Source organism: Aythya marila (genome assembly GCF_965140915.1).
Source record: "Aythya marila genome assembly, chromosome: Z".
In the NCBI taxonomy this organism is placed as follows: Eukaryota; Metazoa; Chordata; class Aves; order Anseriformes; family Anatidae; genus Aythya; species Aythya marila.
The window spans coordinates 34,070,339-34,076,819 of NC_139080.1; the positions used below are offsets into that span (position 1 = coordinate 34,070,339).

Here is a 6,481-nt window from a genome sequence, read left to right on the forward strand (position 1 = left end):
AGGGAGGGGGGAGGGTGAGCGAACGGCTGCGTGGTGTTTAGCTGCCAGCCGGGTTAAACCACGACACCTAGTCATCCCCAGGTCTGCCAGGGCATGAGTTCTAAGCTTGGAAGCTTGGAGCTGGTGAATGGAGTGGGAAATCCATTTGTATGTAAGTAACTGCCTTTCCTTAGAAGTGCAGTAATACAGAACTGAAAATGACAACTCTTCTTCTGTACATGCAATAGAATATATATTGTCTACACTGTATGTACTATATCTATAATATATATATGCTGTCCTTATAAAATAGGGAAATAAGGAACATAACATAAGTACCAGCAGAATAGTCAGGCTTATTTATGGTACAAAACACTGCCTTCGGTTGGTTCAGATAATGTCTTAGCTGTTTAATATTACTCTGACAAATTTAGACCTGTTAAAGTTCCTAGTGCTGTTTTATGCTATACCTTTTAAAGACTGCCTAAAGAGACAATAAGAAGTCTTATGGTGCTTAAAATATGGAAGAAAAAAAAAAGTTTCAAAAAGATTTAAAAAAAAATAAAATAAATAAAGATCACTGGCAATGTATGTGGAGACAGTAAGGGGTTAATCAAGGGCAAAGTAAGTAAGTCTTCTACCTCTTCCTTCTCAATACTCTTTAAATAGCTAAAGACTTTTTTATCCTTAAATTATGTTAAAGGAGACTAAAATTAGTTGTTTATCACTTTTGTTTTCGTTTCCTTTTTTTTTTTTTTTTTTTTTTGCATTTGGCTTAACAAATTGTAATAAATGCATTTTTTTGCTTATTGCATAACATTCTTTTGATTGAAAAAAAAAGGGGGGGAGAGGGGAATTCAGTAGCTCTACGTACAAAAGCAATGTCAGAAAAACATTTAGCTACAAGCAATCATCGTTTACCTTCAAAATGAACATTGCCAGAACCACGTAACCTCTACCAGTGCCAGCCTGGAAGCAATTCCAGTGGAAAAGCTTGCTTAGGTTCTTCCTATGAGGTATGTACCTCATTTTCACAACAAGTGAAAAGCCAACAGATCTTCACTATGTTGTACAGAATTTTAAAAAATGGGGTTCTACCCTCTTATCTGTTCATCCAGGCCAACAAAAAGAAAACACTTAGAGATAGCATTTATCATTAGAACTGAAGGAAAAAAAATAAAAGAAAAAAGTAAATTTTTTATATTCTACTTGGTTTTACTGCTCAAATCTTTCTGTTGGAATGTAACTCTAAGAATCATGGGACAATTAAGCAGGCTGCATAATTAACAGTCTTTCTCAAACTTTGGCTCTTCAGTGACTGCAGATGGGCACTCCTGCAAAGTCTTAAGAGTCTTTATCAAGATATGGACCTGAACATTTGTGGAGTTGGAGTCTGTGGACTTGACTCCCGCAAAATACCTTGGATTAACAATGCAAAAGGAACCCAGGAACTTGGGACAGAAGCAGCTAAATTTACCAGGCCAAGTAAAAAATAATCTCCCAATAAACTCAGTTAGATGCCAGGGAGCTTATTTCATGCCTTTGTATCCAAAGCTAGTGGTATCTCCTCTCTCCTTTTATTAAGAAGTTGTGTTACAGGATGTGGAGAAAATTGTGGAGTCTGTACATCAAGACTTACATTGATGTTATTTTTTAATTTTTACTTTTTACAAGAGGCTGAAGAAAAAAAAAGGGGGGGGGGAGGGTTGGTTTTGTGTAGGTAGTTATGTTCTGACCACATATTCCTATGCATTTGGGACATCAGAGTCACTGTCAGACATCAGAGTGAAACACTTACCGCATGCAGAGGAGAAAGGAAAATAATTTTCTTTTAGATAATCAAAAATATACATGGATAAAATACTTCCCTAAGAATCAAAAACTGACCACCAGAATAATAGATGCCAAGTATTCCAATTAAATCTAAGAGCATATATTTACAAACAAAACCCACGCTTGTATTTTTCCCCTTTCAGTTCCCTTTTTAGATGATGCACTTGGGACAGAGATGACTAGTACATGCTCTGATTTCAACTGCAGACAGCAATCCTGCTAATTAAATTGCATATGTCATAAGAAGAGTTACTGAAGATCCCAGAAACTCACAGCATCCTCTGCCATTAGCAGAAAATGACTGGTGAGATTTTATCTTTCCCTAATAAATTTCAGTTAAAGCTTGATTTTAATTAGAAAACCCAGGAGAATTAGGTCCAATTCATTCTTGTTCTGCATATGGTTGAGCTGATCACAGTCCAAGAACGGGAATAAGCCTGAACAAAAGACTACACAATAAATACATGTGCAGTCAGCTTTGGGCTATCAATGGTTAGATTATCTGGACTAGTCAGTGCCTAGTGCCACAAAGTAGTAAGCAAGGTGCACCATACTCTCAGGCTCTGCTATCCATGTTACTTCTAATTCAGTCTTTGTTCTGGACAGAAATCAGTTTAAAAGCGCCTTTTTTCCCCCCCTAAGGTTGGTGTACCAAGATAGTATTTTTAGACTGATATACACACACTCTGTATGAGTGATACCTCTGTTTTTACACAGGCATTTCATTCATTCCCATCCATATTCCCTAGGATGATTGAATCAACTGTTTCCTTTCCAGTGTTATTTTAATTAAGTTAACTCTGGTTTGCAGTCTGATAGCAAACTTTTCCATGCCAAGTAAATAAGAATCTCACTCTCAGTTCTAGTTACCATCCACGTTAACTTTTCTTAACATTGATGGGAGCATTCTGCACTACTTAACAGAGGAGACGGATAAATTTTCTACATTGCTGGTGTAGGATTACCGTGCATTTTAAACTTTATTCTGTTCAGTCCATATAAATCAAGGCTAAACCCACCCAGGTCAAGGTAAAGTAATATTGACAAGAGAATCAGGGTCTCTGTGTACAATTTGTTCCTCTCCCACATCAAAAGCATGCCATGGTGACTCAGCTCCTTGTCATTACAAGAATATACCATGAACATGTATAGTGTTGATGTGATACACAACACTATCACATCAAATCAGCTGAGAAAAACAGAAAAGGGAAATTGATAGCCAGTTGCCACTGCCAGAGAGATTAATTCCAGGGGCTGCACATCTGGATCTTGCAGCTGCCAAGCTTGTAGGAACTGACTGCTTCCAATCCTGGAATAATCAGAGGTGAAATAACAGAAGTAGTACCATCCCTGTACAATCAGTGATATGGAAAATATACTTCTTACTCTTCACTAGGGTGAGATTTTGTCCGTTTTCTCAGCATTTGTATGATGCAAATTTGTTTTCTGACATTGAAAGAACTAGAACTCAGAACGAAGTTTTCTTTAAAACAAACAAACAAACAAACACTTAAATCCTCATTATGTCTGACTGACACAACTCCATTGCTAGAGCTGGTCTGAACATGTTCCCCCTTCTGTTCCCCCCCCCCTCCCCCACCTTTTGTTCATTTCCTTATACCCTGAAAAACCATAATGGAACCCCATATATTTCCAATTAGATAACAACATTATTCAGCAAAGGTTATTAACCTAAAATTAAGTAAGAATTAAAAATAAATAGATGCTTTTTCTCACAATTCCATTTAATCAAGTGTTAATGCAAAAGAAACAAAACAAGCTTGTGAAAACTATTCAGCTATTAGTGTCCTCAGAGTAACTTCTGATTTATAACTGTTATGAAATCTGAATCAGACCACCAGAATGGCCTTGCAACTACTTCCAGTGTACACTCATACTGCTATTTCAGAGGAGTTAGGGACAAAACACATGAGATTTGTGACTTTGTTGTTCTTTTCTAAATCAGATCAGTTACCTCCAAATATGCATCCATTATATCTAGTAATTACAAACATATTTTGATCAAGGGAGATGTACTTCTGTAAAATAAATATTCACTTTCAATATTTGTGTCTTTTTTTTTTTTTCCTGCTTTCGTAATATCCTGAATGATCAGAAGTCCCATCTATGAATCAGTAGGAATAAGCACCAGTATTGTGAGGTGGGTAAAGGCTGTGAATGGTTTCTTGGAACCTATTTAGAATTCTCAGATGTCCTGTAAGTGGATCTTTCTCTCTGTGATGTCAGCAGCTGGAAGATCCTCCTATCTGGGTTACAACTGCTGTTTCTAGCTGTGTTTGCATCTTAGCAATGATCCTATTTTACATTGTAACATCTATCATCCCCTTACACATCCACTGAATAATACTTGGCATTTTTAGTATACTTTACAGACTTTAATCAACACTCACAATGCCACTATGTACAGTGGCAAGTGTATAGATGAAACTGTATGAAATTAGGATAATGACATTAACTCCCAGAAGCTGGACTCAATGATCCTTATGGGTCCCTTCCAACTCAGGATATTTTATGATTCTATGATTCTAGAAAGCAGTACATAGCCCTGATCTGACTTAAGAAGGGCTACATACCAAATCAATGGCTATGAAAAGAATACTGGATGTAGATGGATACACAGTTATGGCAATTTAACTTGTTATACCAGTAGAAACTTAGAAATATTTCCAGGCTGTTTTATCAACACATGCATTTCGCATTTAATCTCAATTTATTTCATCTCGTCAAGCCTGATTCCCAATAATCAAGAGGCTAGAAATTATGAATCAGTTTTATCCTCTCCACAAGTACTTGGAGCATTAAAGTGTTATCCTTATTTAAAAGACAAAACCAAAAACAAAAAAAAGCCACCAAATAAACAGACAAACAAACAAAACCCAACTAAATTTATACCAGACCAGCCAGCATTGGTGAAACAAGATGGGGATTTTATTTTATGCCTTCAGAATATCAGTTCTGTGATTTGGCTAAACCAAAGACCACTTTTTAATATTTATGGAGATTGGGTGGCTTTTAGCTGTTGTTGTCTGTTTGTTTTAATTCACATTCAGATTGTTGTTTCATAGCTTTATTACGAATTAATGGAGAGAATGAAAGCTGCTCGATTCTCTGTGTAAAGGATTTTCTGTAACATTTCTAGTTAAAAAGTCTCATGTAAAATCTCAGAAGGACAATGCCAATATTTATTCCAGTTTAATTAGAGGAGCATCTCAAAAACTGCTTAATCAGAAAACACAGTAGAAGTTACATGAAAAAATATTGACAAGTGGATAACGGGCTACTTGTATTAAACTGGATTAAAAAGTGCAAACGAAAGATGGATCTTACAGCAGCTAAGGTCAAGCAGGAACAAGGTGTATGAGTTCCTTTAGATACATGTGCTGAGACTGGGATATCTTGTTTCTGTTGGCGGGAAAGTTGAACATACACAATGGATTACATAGGCCAACCATATTTGCCTATGGCAGGCGGTGTTTTTTCTATGAAACCCAGAACATTAAGCAAGGTCAGGACTGTGAAACTTACAGCTGAGGATTCTCACTTATTTCTAAAACATGAATACCTGTAAAGACGTCTTTGATACTGTGACCAAGGATCCTAAAAGAGCAGACCAGTATTATCTCAGGGATATGACTTTTCAATTCTCTCCTTATTGGAAGTCACGGCTACTAATCATGACAAGCATGTTTGTTTTCTTTATCTTCTGCCAGACACTTATTTTTCCTATGTAAAAGAAATGACCCTATCAAAAGTTAGAGGACATGAGGAAGTCAGCATTTAGGATCTCCAGCAGTTGTTCATGTTTGATCTGAAGAAATGAAAGCCACCCTCTAAGGAAATAGTCACAATATCTTTTTAAGCTACTGTAGGGCAGAGTGAAGAAAATACCTCTGCTACCTCTGCTGGAGACAGTTTTGGTCCTGTGTTCACCCATGGGTACCTATGGAGTTTACATTTATTCACAATCAAAACAGTATTAACAGCAATAGTCTGACACCTAATATTCTCAGCTACCTTTCTCAACGACACAGCATGAACTAATTAGCCTCTGTGTTTTTCTGCTTCAAAGGCCATTTGCTTCACACATCTGATTAACAGCACTTCTTCTCGGCATCAATATTATGTACTTTCCTTCTACTTCTTTCTTCTGATACTTGCTAGAGGTAGCGTCCCTCCTGCTGCAGACAAATGAGAAAATGTCCTGGTTTCAGTTAGAACAGAGTTAATTTTCTTCCTAGTAGCTGGTAGAATGTTATGTTTTGGCTTAGGATGAGAAGAGTGCTGATAACATGCCAATGATTTAACTGTTGCAGAGCAGTGCTTACACCAAGCCAAGGACGTCTCAGCTTCTCACTCTGTCCTGCCAATGGGCAGGCTGGGGGTGCAGTAAGAGCTGGGAGGGGACAGACCCAGGACAGCTGACCCAAACTAGCCAAAGGGGTATTCCATACCATCTGACATCATGCTAAACAATATATAGGGGTGGCTAGCTGAGGGAGGAGGGCCAGACTGCTTGGGGTTAGGCTGGGCATCGGTCAGCAGGTGGTGAGCAATTGCATTGTGCATCACTTGTTTTGTACACATTATTAGTAGTAGTACTATTATCATCATTATTGTTATTATTATTATTGTTATTATTTTCCTGTCT

The 6,481-nt window shown here is 37.3% G+C and overlaps 1 long non-coding RNA gene across 1 annotated transcript; it reads left to right on the forward strand.

The window, feature by feature from the left end:
• The first annotated feature begins 2,048 nt into the window (after nt 1-2,048).
• On the forward strand, nt 2,049-5,580 carry LOC309889761. The gene is made up of 3 exons (XR_014319317.1): nt 2,049-2,116; nt 3,929-3,973; nt 5,544-5,580. It is a non-coding gene; the product is annotated as an uncharacterized lncRNA (long non-coding RNA).
• The last annotated feature ends 901 nt before the right edge of the window (nt 5,581-6,481 follow it).